The sequence below is a fragment of the Humulus lupulus genome, chromosome 7 (assembly GCF_963169125.1).
Source record: "Humulus lupulus chromosome 7, drHumLupu1.1, whole genome shotgun sequence".
Lineage (NCBI taxonomy): Eukaryota > Viridiplantae > Streptophyta > Magnoliopsida > Rosales > Cannabaceae > Humulus > Humulus lupulus.
The window spans coordinates 138449528-138463508 of record NC_084799.1 but is presented as its reverse complement, the minus strand read 5'-3'; the positions used below and the strand labels follow the sequence as shown (position 1 = coordinate 138463508).

Below are 13981 nucleotides of genomic sequence, written 5' to 3'. Positions count from 1 at the left end.
AGGCTAATTACTTTTGTTTTGGAGATTCAATATCATGGACGGCTGCAAACATGAATTACAATAATGGAATCCATGCTTTCCTAATGGATCAAATATTCACTACTACAAAAACACCCTTTTAGTACACTTTTTCAGGGCACTCACCTAGATGCGAGTCCTAAAAAAAGCTCCTGGACTTTTTAGGACTCGCAACACGAGTCCTAAAAACTCATGCGTGTCCTAAAATTTTGATTTTTTTATAATATACACATCTTGGACTTTTCAGGACTCGCGTTGCGAGTCCTAAAAATTTATGCGTGTCCTAAAAGATTTATTTTGTTTTTTTAATAAACACCTCTTGGACTTTTTAGGACTCGCGTTGCGAGTCCTAAAAATTGATGCGTGTCCTAAAAGATTTATTTTATTTTTTTAATAAACACCTCTCCACGAGTCCTAAAAACTTATGCGTGTCCTAAAAGTTTTATTTTGTTTTTTTTAAAAAAAACAATATATATGGTGTTGCCAAGTTTCAAACCCCCATTCTTTAAGTTAAGGGTTTACCATTGCAACAACACATCTCATTGGTAAATAAATGACTATAGAAATATTTGTTATCATATGCACACTTAATTAATAGTTAGAAATAAGTAGAGTTTAGGGTTTATTTTTTCAGATCTAACCTAAAAAAAAAAGAAGAAGAGAAGTGAGGGGCTCGACAGGGTGGCTAGGGGGCTTGGGTCGACGGTGCAGGGAGGGGCTCGGCAGGGACGATGACTGGGCTGGGTTGGCTGGTGGTCAACGACGCAAGGCGGGGTTTGGGTTGGGCTGGGCTGGGTCTGGGTCGACAATACAGGGAGGGGCTCGGGCAGGGAGGGGCTCGGCAGGGACGACAACTGGGCTGGGTTGGCTAGTGGTCGATGGCGCAGGGAGGGGTTCGGGTTGGGCTGGGCTGGGTCTGGGTCTGGGTCGACAGTGCAAGGAGGGGATCGGGTAGGGAGGGGCTCGGCAGGGATGACGACTGGGCTGGGTTGGCTGGTGGTCGACGACGCTGGGAGGGGCTCGGTAGGGACGACGGCTGGGCTGGGTCTAGGTCGACGGTGCTGGGAGGGGCTCGGCAGGAACAGTGGCTAGGAGCGGGGCTGGCTGGTGGGGTTCTCAACTTCACGGCGGTAGCAGGTATTTTTTTCTGTGGTGTTGAAATTTAGTTTGGTGATGTTATGGTCTTACATTTTCTTGATAGCTGTCTTATTTTTTTATTCATCTGTAAATTCCCTAGCTCTTTCTTGATAGCTCTCTCATTTTATTGAAGTAAAACAGATAATTGCCAAGTTTCCACCATGAAATAAATCACTTATTTTATTGGATTGTTGTATTTTGTGACTGGATTTTGGTGTGTTAATGGTCTATAAATGAGGTGTTGCTTTCTATTAGACAAATTTTTCCATTAAGGATTTTTGAAACCATTTCTATAAAAATTGACCCTTAGTCTACTTCATCATCCATGATTTATGAGTTACATGGCATTATATCAAAATATTTATTTAAATCTAACGTAGCTCTTGATATCTATTTTTAAACTTAGAGTGGATAATGTCTTATTCTGAGTTTGTCTCTTAACAATAGAACTAGTAATTGATTTGGTAATTATGTTTCCCTTTGATCAAATGAAGGAATGTGTATGTGTTTATTCTCTAATTGCTTTAGTATTTCACTTTAGTGGAGTTTGAATATCTTAGATATTCATCCGTAGTGAAGTAGGTTCTGGGAATTCTGTGTGCTGCGGTGATAACGGAAGATTGAGAACTTGCATGTCTTAGTGAAGTAGGTTATGAGAATTTTGTGTGTTGCGATGATATATGGATGAAAATCTGTGTGTTGTTTGATTTGTTTGACATGTTGGTGTTGATTGTGACAGATGGCTAAGCTAGTAAATTAGGGGATATGTTGTTTGATTTTCTATAGATTTTTTTGTACTTAGTTTGGTGTGGAAATATGAAAAAGATGACTGCCATAATGATAAATTTGTGATCCAGATATTTAACATTTGGCGGTCTAATTAATAATTAAGTTGATTATAGAATTTTAAATACATACTTAGATCTGAGATAAATTTTTAATTACTAGAATAGGCTAAAAAAATTATGTTTAGTTGAAACCCACTATGCATCCAAGATAGGATTCAAATTAGTGATGTTTCTTTCTTAATTAATCAAGTAATTAAGTAGTACTAATGTCTTATCACTTAAGCCCCTTCCCACTTGAACCATAACATCATAATAAATAGTAAGCCGGCATTAAAGTTTTAACGAAATTAGAGATTAAGAGGTGGATTATGATTAAAAGAGTCTCTTAAAAGATGCTTAATTAGATGCTTAATTTAGTCAAAACTATTTGATTTGAATGCAATTTGCGTAGCTTAATTATGCACTTTCACTTTGATTTGATTGTTAAAAGCCAAATAATGATGATGATCTGTGCATTGTTTTTTTTTTGTTAAGTTATTATTTTATTTTATTTTTATTGTCGGCTAGGTGTATTATTGACATCCATAAAGTTGGATCAATAGAAAGTAAAAATTGTATTATCATATTGTCAAAATAGAGAAAGATAGATGGGATTTGTGGCTTTGACATGAGTCAAATATATGAGAAAAAAGAGATACATTATAATACAACTCTATCATTTCTTAATAATAATAAAATCAATGCTATCATGAAGTTTTGGCAAATTAACAAATTCTTTTTCAATTCTTTTTTCAGAAGATATACATGCTAATTAATAATAATTGATGGAGCTAAAAGTTTTTCTTAAGGGACTAATTGCATTAAAAAAATGAGACTTTGTTTTAACAAATTTTCATAAAATTTTATGTTAATATCTATTTTGTTTACAAATTAAAAATACAAAGAGAAAATTAGGGGAAGTTGAGCTCCCAAACTTAGTAAATGCCGAATTATATTACAAAGTTATAACAAAATTAAACAGTATAATTATTAAAATTTTGTTACAAATTTAGTTTGCTATTGTGCAATGGAGACTAACTGAGGTCTGTCACAGATTGGAGCATGATCTTGTGATCCAGAGTTTTAATGGTATATTTTGCTATTATTTTAATGGTATATTTTCTGTATTGTGCAACTGGTTTTTTTGGTGTATTTTGCGACAGATTTTTGGTGTATTTTGTTAACTAAGTTGAATGGATTAATATGGTAGATTTGTGGTCTATTTTGTTGCTGATTTTGGTGTAGTTTGCTACTGTTTTGAAATACCTTTATGTATTGGATGAATAACATTTTATGAAATAGTACTATCTAACAAGAAATTGTTTGCTCCTTGACTATATGAATACTTATAATGATAATGATAGTTTAATTCTCGCATTTATTATATATATATTTATAATTGTTGTGTGTGTCTACTTATTTATAAGTTTGAATTATAATATATTTATAATTAAAGAATTGTATTAGAATGTGCAGGTCTAAATTGAGATGCATTTCTTTGGCGCAATACTAGACAATATTGACAGTTGAAGTTTTTAGAATAAAAAATATATTTCACTAACATTGGATACATTTCTTGTTTAATATTTGGTGATGATAAAATTTGATTGTAGTATAAACTATCATGTAATATGATTTTGTAAGCTGAGTAGACTAAATACTGAAATTATATTTTTGAGTAATTAATAAAAAAATATTTTGTTGTATTTTCTTTTGACATTTTAGAAATCTAACATATATAATACATTTTGGACACTCAAAGGGATATATATTTTTTCTAAATCAAAATGAAAATTGTAGCTGCATTTTTTTTAAAAAAAATTACTTTTAAGGGCATGTGAAGCGAGTCCTAAAAAATTAATTAAAAGTACTCAACCAGATTTTTTAGGACTTGCGTTGCGAGTCCTAAAAACTTAATTAAAGGCACTCAACCAGACTTTTTAGGACTCGCCATGCAAGTCCTAAACACTTAATTAAAGGCACTCAGCGAGTCCTAAAAACCTCAGTTTTTAAGGCTCTCAAATAGAGGTTTCACATCCCGTGAGTCCTAAAAACTTTTTTAGGACTCGCAATGCTAGTCCTAAAATCCATTTTTGTAGTAGTGATTGGTTCCCTTAAGGGTTGATTCTGGAACTGAATAGTTATTGAGGTCAAATCTATAATTAGTTTATAGATTAATTATTCGATAGAGAATTAACGGTACTTAAGGATCTAGAGGTAATTAGAAGGGAAAAACAGTAATTTTAACCAGCTCTAATTAACGAACCAATAATGGAGGATAGGACTACATATATTGATTACATTAATGGACTACTAGAGAAAAATCTGTAAATATAATTATATAAATACTTAGAGTGAAATTTCATATTTATAGTGGAGTAATCATGGAATTGATAAATAAGATTATTATATTAAAGAGTTTAATCAATAAATTGATTTATTGGAACTTCGTATTATAGGTCCTTGGTCCCCGGATCACCACTGTCCTACACTGTCATGGGTGTGGATGTAAAAAGAAAGATTTGTAAAGAGAAATGACTAAATTACAAATGAAATAATTTTCCAGGGCAAGGAAATAATTATTTGGTAATTATGGGTAATTGATTGATTGTGAATTAATTAATTATTTAACTATATACTTTTTATTTTGAAAAACTATAGGTTGAAATTAATATTAATCTTGTTGGAATAGTATAATATCTTGTTATATGATATCTTATCTATAATATGATATTTATTTGTTTATTTATTTTAAAACTGATATTTTAAGATAAAATTAATTTTGAATTAACTGATATTTATGTTGGGATAAATATCTTGTCTTAAAAGTTGATTAAATAAACAAATGAGAAAATTAGGGCAGCCCTAATAGGGTTGGGCGACACACACTGTACAGTACAGTGTGTGGCGCCTAGCATCATGGATTTTTATCTCTGGGATTGGAATTTTGAATTTCAAATAATTTTGTTTATTCACATATTTAATAATTCCTTTACAATATGATTTAAATAGATAAGTAAATGAAAATATCTAATCAGTTTTAATTTGAATTATGTTTTACTTAAATAAAGATCATTTAATTAGATTAAATATCTTTATACAAATATGATATGCGTGATATTCAAAAGAATGCTTAATTATCAAACTCTCTCTCTAAAGCAATAGTTTTCTCTAAACCTGAAAAACTATTCTAAATATTCTCTCTGTCAAAACTCTCTAGATCTAATGTGTTGAATACATCTAGGGAGTCACATAAATCAACATTTTGAATCCTACGTGCCCACACACGTCTTTGTGTGTTTAAGGATTGGTCTGGAAGATCAGGGTGTGAGATCTCAGAACACTAGGTAGGAAGATCATAGATTTATACAAAAAGACTCAAGGACACTTGATAGACTATAAGGGGTAATACCTGATCTATTTGTATGTGATTTAATATTTATATATGTGTACGATCCTGGCTAGTATTAATAATTATTAAAATGGGTCCATATATTCTGCTGCGTACCTTTACTTTGATCATTTAATAACAATATCCTTGCCCTACACTTGTGGGAAACTTCAAAGACAGATGTTAGATAGAAACTGCTACGTGTAATGCCATCAGGAGGGGTCTCCCGAGCACAATGTTCTAAGCCGATGAGCAATCTACCACCAAGAACTCTGTCATCATAGTCTTGTGCCTATGGTCATCCCCCACCGTGACCGGTAGTTTGATAGTTCCTGCTGGTGCTAGCCATTCTCCTATGAACCCATATATCACTTGGGAACAAGGTGTCAGGTCCTTGACCATGAGCTTCATCTTCTCGAGGGATGATTTGTAGATGATATCTACTGAGCTTCCCGTATCCACCAAGCATCTCTTCACTTGGGCATTGGCGATTTGAATGGTAAGGACCAGAGGGTAACTGTGTGTAATGCCCCGACTAATTCTAAGACCTCGGACAATTAAAAATTATTACTAAGACATAGCTACTATTTGGAAGACATGCATAAAATACTAGAACTTTATTATAAAAATCCAAAATATGGGATCCCATTGTTATTACATAAAAACATAAAGAAAACATAAACCTTTAATTATTGTTCAAATACTAAATGCGGAAAACAAATACATAAGTTAAAAAGACTCAAAATATGAACTTCATCCTCGATCTTCCAGCAGTCCATCCCCAATACACATGCCAAAGCTGCAATGAATCTATCCCGCCTTCCAAGCTTATTTTCCTGCACCATCTAAAATAAAAGGAATGAGCCTAATTCCCAGCAAGGAAAATCTACAAAAAACACATCATAAATCATAAGACTAAAATAAAATATATAGTATAAAAACATATGACATAAAAACGTATCTAATATAAACATAGGACTACAATATTAATGGTCATTAACTCATTACCGTAGTATGCAATAAAACAATCTAGGTACTTAGTCTACTAATCGAGGTAGGTTAGATCATAAAATAGTATATGATAACCCATCTAGGTCCTCTGTCAACTAACCGAGGTAGGGTAAATCATAACTCTAATCTACGATAATGATAAAAATCTTGGGATTTGATTTGCTATCTAAGCAACTATAATACCCAAGAGACTATAACATAACACATATTCATATACATATATAACATATCAACATAACATAACATATTATATAAACCTATCATAACACATACAATCTAGCCTATTTTCCTTACCAAAAACTGGGATATTGGAGGCAAGAACGGGATTGGAAAACTCCTAAAACCAACAATAAGAATCATAAGTTTCTAAAGAAAATGCAGATGAAAAGGAGATCTAAACCATCAAGATAGAAACTTACCGAAAACCTTAAGTGTCAAGAAACTCAAACACCCAACCAAAATCCATAATAACTAGTTAGGATCTGAAAGAAAACAAAAGAACTATAATGAATAAAACCTGAGGATAAGAATACCTTGGATAGACTAGAACTTTGATCTACACCTCAATACCAAAATATTACTTTATCTTACTTCCCACGTGTTTAGAGAAGCTTAGATTGAAAAGCTTTTAATCCCAAAACCCTAGTGTTATCTCTCTAGAATAAACTTAGCTGCTTGGAGGCTCTGAAGAATGCTTGAATGATGAATGAAATGGCTGAGTACTAGGTCCTATTTATAGAGTTCAAGGAGTGAAACAAACCCCTTTTAAAAAGAATAAATAAATGAATAAATTTGAATTTTCGATTCAACTGTTGCCCAGAACTCGGTCAAAAACGTTTAGGAGAAAATCTAAGTTGTTAAGGGCAATTTCTAATTCGGTTCCACGAAGTTTCAAAAATATCATAAAGGGCCGATACATCGCCTATATATCGCCCCCTATAGGCGATATATCGCCTACCCCTATGTCCCAAGCCTTTGTGGTTCCATTCGTGCTAAATCGACCTTAGGCGACATATCGACCCCTATAGCTGCGATATATTGACATATGCTGATATTTTAAACACGTTTTTGCAAATTTTCAGCACACAAGAAGTTTATTAAAATAACTTTGACTGAGTAAAATGTGATCCTAACAACTGCTGGAATGTTTTAGAGCTTCTAGATCTATCTTTTATTAATTTATTCATCTAAAATCCTTAAATCCTTAATAAACATGCACCAATAATCAAACCTTATGTTAAAATTAATATTTCTAAACTATAGGTTAAACTTATAAAATCCATAACTGTTTCTATGAGTTTCCAACTGAATCCCAGCTTGAACCAATAATCACGAAAACTAAAATACTACAAGCTACTACTACTACTACTACTACTACTACTACTACTACTACTACTATTATCTAGCTAAGTAAAATTCTGAGATGCTACACTGTGGGGGTACCTCACGTGCCAGGCATCATCCTCTATAAAAGTGAGAGTTTCACTTTCATACTTTAGATTTTTTGGAGACCGCTCCTAGACTGCCATACACTAGGAAGAATCCCCTACCACATGTCTTAGGGTCCTTGCATATCGCTCACGAGTGTTGCTACTGTGGCTTGCCATGTGGCGTCCTCCACATATGGTGTCCAATGTGAAGTCCACGGCCGCCTGCTCCAGTGGTGGACACCTCTACCTTCAGAACTTTGGATTCCTACTCGGGGTTTTGGTCTTGACTCGGTACCTTGGGTGTTTTCCTGATCGGAGGAGAAATTCTATCTCATCCTTCAATTGTTTCCACTCATTTGTGTCATGCCCATAATCATCATGGAAACAATAAAACTTGTTCTTGTCCCTCTTTCCTTCTGAGCACAAGGGTGGTGCCTTTTGGTATGGTACCTCCTGGTATGTTGCCAAATAAATCTCAGCCCTTGTTTGTAATGCCCCACGTCACTATGGCTGCTTCCTGGAATGACAACTGGCCCTACAAACCAACACGAGTCTTTCCAGCGTGCTTTGTCTTCACTCGCACGCTTCCTGGGAAAACTTCCCAGGAGGTCACCCATCTCGAGATTACTCCAGGTCAAGCACGCTTAACTTTGGAGTTCTCAAGTGATGGGCTACCGAAAAGGAGATGCATCTTGTTGGCATAGGTAGTACCCATCAATCGATTTAAGCCCTCTTCAACTATGTAGTCCCATACCTACACAGTCTTAGAATAATCACACTTGACCTTCCCAAGGCGGTGTGGGATTGCACAACTTTTTACCCGGTCTTTCCCCTTACGAATCACGGGATACTGACTGTCACATTGTTGCAGTCAAGAAAATATAGTTGGTGACCCTAGGCTAGTAGGGCTGATGCTTAGGCTATTTGTCCATTGGTGCTGACTTACCCTTCTTTTCTCCACTTTGCTCGGCCTCTGAGGTACTCCTCTTCTTACCATTGCCCCCATTGTTGTCCTGAGGGTTTGCGTCGTTCTTGCCTAAATTGATAGTGGTTGACTGGTTTATGCCTTTTTCTTCCTTTATGATAGCGTCATCTAGCTTGATGTATTTTTTTGCTCAGTCTAGGAACTCCTGCAAGGTGTTGATGGGGTTCCTGTGAATGCTATCCCAAAAGGGACTACGATAAATAATTCCTGTCGAGATGGCAACAAACTTCCCTTCATCTCCTTCTATGGATGCTCAGTTTGCTTCTCTCATGAATCTTTGTATGTAGTCCTTTAGGGATTCATCCTTCCCTTGCTTGATGTCAGCTAGCTGATTGGAATTAATTGGTTGAATCCATCTGGCAGTGAAGTCCTTGCAAAATTCTTTCCTGAACTGCTCCCAGGAAGTGATGGATCCAAGTGTGAATTTCCAATACCATTCCTGAGCTGAGTCAGAGAGAGTGTTCAGGAATACCCTGCACCTATAATCATGCTCCACACCGAGTAACTCCATCTGATCCTCGAACTTTCCAATGTGTCATACTGGGTCCTCCTTCCAAATGTATGTTGCAAGTTTCGGGACCTTGTACTTTGGCGGTGGTTGAGTAGCTTGGATCTTGGCACTGAAGGGACTGCCACTTCTATGAGCCAGCTTGATATCGAAAGGTTTCTTTGTTAGGCCCTGAACAGCCGTGGTGAGTGCATCTATCTAAGCCTACACTGCTGGTGAGAACATTGCTCCAGTTGAGGTAGACGTCCCTAGCACCCCCTCTTGAGCACTGGTCCTCCTGTTGATGATGTCCCTCAGATCCTGAGGTTGTGCATCTTTCCTGAGCCTATCGAACACGGTATTGGTGTTGGTCATTGGTTCCTTTCCCTTGCGAGACTGAGGGTGTAAGGGTGGTAGGTCCACCTTTCTCTTGCCAGTGCGATCTGGCTCCCGAGTCTCTCCTCCTACTTGACTCTGAGATGTTGAGCGATCATTTCCATTCTTGTCACTCCTCTTAGATGTCTGACCTTCCTCTCCTGTACCATTTCGTCTGTCCCCCTAGGAGGGGGCCTTTGGGTTGGTAACACTCTTATTCTGAGAGGAAGTATTATTCTTCTTAGTCATGGAGGAGGAAGTCTTGGACTGCACCTCTTCATACTGTCTTTGGGAAACTGGCTCTGAGAGGATCCTTAGGGTTCGACTCCTCCCTTGGGACTCCCTGTTACTGCTGTCTTGCATCCCTATTGCTTTGGCCTGAGCCTCCCTCATCGTCTGAGCAGCCGCTTCAGCATTAGCTCGGGCTAACTGGGTAGCTGCCTCTGGTGCCACAATAGCTTCCTAGTGCCTCCGGTCAGTTTTCTTCTCCCTCTGGATCATCCTTTAAATCTGCCCATCTATCTCCTGCCATTTTTGTTCCATAGTCACCCTCTGGAGGGCAATTTCTACATCAAAGGCTTCTTGCCTCGCCAAAAATTGCGCCATCTCCTTCAGGTGAGCATCGTGGGGATCCTCCGCATCAGATTGATCTCTAACCTCCACTAGAGGTTCGTTAACGGGATCAAAGGCATCCTGAGTGGTGGAATCCCTGGGAGCCATCTTCTTCGTCTGGCTGGATTTTGGAGGCATCATAAAATTGATGAAAGTGTGTTTCTTGATTTCGTACTCTCAATGAAAGCACCAAAATGTTGACCTGTGAAATTGGGCAACAGTCGTATGTACAGTATACGATGCCTTTTGAAGAAAATAAATATAATATACGACAAAGTAGAAATAGCTAAACAAACACACAAAAATTTATAGTGGTTTAGCCTTGTTCTGATAAACAGTAATAACCTAATCCACTTAGTCTTTAGTATTGAATCATTCAATAGAAAATTACACAGATGAACTGAAGAGTTCACTCGTCACCAATTTTCCCAAAGTTTCTCCCCATAAAATATCTGTCTCCAAATCAATCCAAAGATAAATTCTTTTAAATGAAGCTCTGGGTCCTTTATTTATAGTACTTAGGGGTTGTTACATGAACAACAGGACTGGGGATCGTTGTTTGGTACACGATCATTATGAGTGGAGATACCTGTCCACCTCCCCATGATAATGAGATCGTGGGTCTTCTCGTTGTTTCTCTGGATTGTGGCTGACGATGCACGATTTAAACCTTCTGGAAAACACTAAGTCTTGCTTGATCTATGAGACTTAGGTGCTTGGCTTGATGACCCTTTAGAGCTTGGGTGCTAGGCCTGCTGATCTCTTGGATGCTAAGCCGAATGAGCTTCTGGGTGCTAGGCTTGTTGATTTCAGCTTGAACAAGCGTGAACTTTATGTTTATTTGGGAGTTTAGGCCACCCACCCCTAGGGGGCTAGGGCTAGGCTAACCACCCCTAGGAGGTTTAGGCATAGTCAACTTCCCTATAGGTTCTGGACCTATCCATTTTCGTTCATCGGTCCTTTTTCAATACTTTTCCATTTTACCATGACTTGTAATGCCACGTGCCTCTTCCTCATTTTCCACATTGTCTCTTGAATTTTGAGGGATAACATACACAACAAGTTTTTGGCGGCGTTGCCGAAGACTTTTAAAAGTCAATTATTGCAAAACTAATTATCTTGCAATTTGGTTTTTTTTTTGGGTGCTAATTTGGGAGATTCTCATGCAAATTTAGTTTCAAACAATGTATGAACGAGAGTCAAGACCCTAAACTACTACCCCTTGATCCATAAATTGAGTGTAAATTCAAAAGAAGGAGAAAAGTACAAAAATCCAACAGGGAAGTGGTAGTGATAGATGTTGAGCAAAAAGCTTAACATGAAGCAGTTCAAAGGGCAGCAAATCAAGCAGGAGCTGCTCAAGAAAGAGTAGTTCAAGGGGGAGTAGCTGCCAATAATGGGAAGAATGCAGTTATTGTGGCTAATGACAGATATCATGCTATTAGGAAGTACGCTCTCCCCCTCTTCAACGAGCTCAATCTGGGCATTGTGAGACCAGAAATAGAAGCAGCACAGTTTGAATCAAAACCAGTCATGTTTCAAATGCTTCAAACTATGGGATAGTTTCGTGGGAGGCCTACCAAAGATCCTCACCTTTATCTTCGTCTATTCATTGAAGTGAGTGATTCTTTCAAGCTGTCCGAAGTTATAGAAAAGGCCTTGAGACTGAAGTTGTTTCCATACTCTTAGAGAGATAGAGCAAGGGCTTGGTTGAACTCCCTCCCATCAAATTCAGTGACTACTTGTGAAGAATTAGCCGAGCGATTCTTAATGAAATACTTCCCACCCACCAAGAATGCCATGCTGTGAAATGAGATCACTTCTTTCCAACTACTAGATGAAGAGTCTTTATATGAAGCATGGGAGCAGTTCAAAGAGTTACTAAGAAAATGCCATCATCATGGCATCCCTCATTGCATCCAAATGGAGACCTTTGTGTGTATATGTCGAATATTCTTAAGAATATGAGTGTGGGTATGAGTCAAAAAATGGGTCAACAAAGGGGTCAGCTTGTAGAAGTTTTTTGTGTGTATTGTGGTGATGGTCACAACTTTGACAACTGTCCCTCTAATCCCACATTTTTGTGTTACATGGGAAATTAGAATAGAAATTGTCTTAATTTGAATTCTTATAATCAAACATGGCGACAACACCCTAATTTCTCATGGAGCAATCAAGGGGCTGGTGCTAACACTTCATCTATGCCTCCTAGGCCTACTTATCCACCTGGTTTTTCTCAACAACAAATCCCTATGCCACATGCATCTCCACCTAGTCTCTTGTAGAATATGTCAAAGGATTATATGGAAAAAATGGATGCAATGATCCAAAGTCAAGCAAAATCTATGAGAAACTTGGAGATTCAAGTTGGACAACTTGCTAATGAGATGGAAGCCGACGCCAAGGTTCATTTCCAAGTGAGACTATAAATCCAAGATGAGAACGTAAAGAGGAGTGCAAAGCAATCAATTTGAGAAGTGGTAAGGAGTTACAAGTATCCAAGAAAGATTTTGGGGATGAGAGTGAGCCCTCTATAATCCAAGTAAATGAGGAAATTAAAAAAGATGCTGAAATTCCTAGTGTACAAAAATCTGCCTCTGCTAAGAATGTTGCAGGAATGCCGCGGCATAGTCGCCCAAACAACTAAATTTCAAAGCAGCCACCTCCATTTCCCCAACAGTTTGAGAAGCAAATACAAGATGCTCAATTCAAGAAATTTCTAGATGTTTTGAAGCAGCTACATATTAACATCCCACTTATGGAAGCCCTTGAACGAATGCCCAACTATGCAAAAAATTTGAAAGATATTCTTACAAAGAAGAGAAGGTTGGGGAAGTTTGAAACTGTAGCTCTAATCAAGGAGTGTAGCTCATTCTTGCATAACAAGTTGCTTCCTAAAATGAAAGATCCAAGAAGTTTCACCATTCCATGTACTATTAGAGACTCTTATTATGGAATGGCTTTGTGTCATTTGGGTGCTAGCATAAACTTGATGCCAATGTCTGTTTTCAAGTGGTTAGGGTTTGGAGAGGTTAGACCTACAACAGTTACTCTTCAACTAGTTGACAGACCCCTCGCTCATCCTGATGGGAAAATTTAAGATGTTTGGTAAGAGTTGACAAATTCATTTTCTCTGTTGAGTTATTGTTCTAGACTATGAGGCGGATATAGAGGTGCCTATTATTTTGGGAAGGCCATTTCTTGCTACAGGTAGAACTTTGATCGACGTGGAAAAATGGGAGCTCACAATGCGAGCTCAAGATGAGCAAGTAACTTTCACGGTATTCAATCCTATACGTTCCTCAAATGAGATGGGGGAGTGTTTGGTCATTCATGTCATGAACTCTAATATGGAGGAAGAGATACCCATAAAGTATAACAAGAGTTTGAAGATCAAGCTACCTCCTGAAAAATTTAATAAAGACAATGAGCCATGGAAAAGTGCAAAAAAGGCACAGTCTCACATGCAAGAGCCACATAGAAAGAAGAAATAGCAGCATGGTAGGAAAGCTCATTCCAAAATGTTTGAAGTGGGGCAATGGTTTTTTTCTCTAATCCTCAGATGAAAGCCAACTCCAAACATCTGAAAAAGCTTCTCTGATTCATTCTCTATAATCAAAGTATGGTTCTACTATGTCCGCAATAGTTTCATTCCCACCATGCATACTTCCACAGTCAATATGGATCGAATGTTCCTGCTATCGGAGG

The 13981-nt window shown here is 37.3% G+C and overlaps 1 non-coding gene across 1 annotated transcript; it reads right to left on the bottom strand.

Moving 5' to 3' along the window:
* Window positions 1-12073: 12073 nt before the first annotated feature.
* On the bottom strand, window positions 12074-12180 carry LOC133792963 (small nucleolar RNA R71). The gene has a single exon (XR_009874423.1). It is a non-coding gene; the product is annotated as a small nucleolar RNA R71 (small nucleolar RNA).
* Window positions 12181-13981: the final 1801 nt, after the last annotated feature.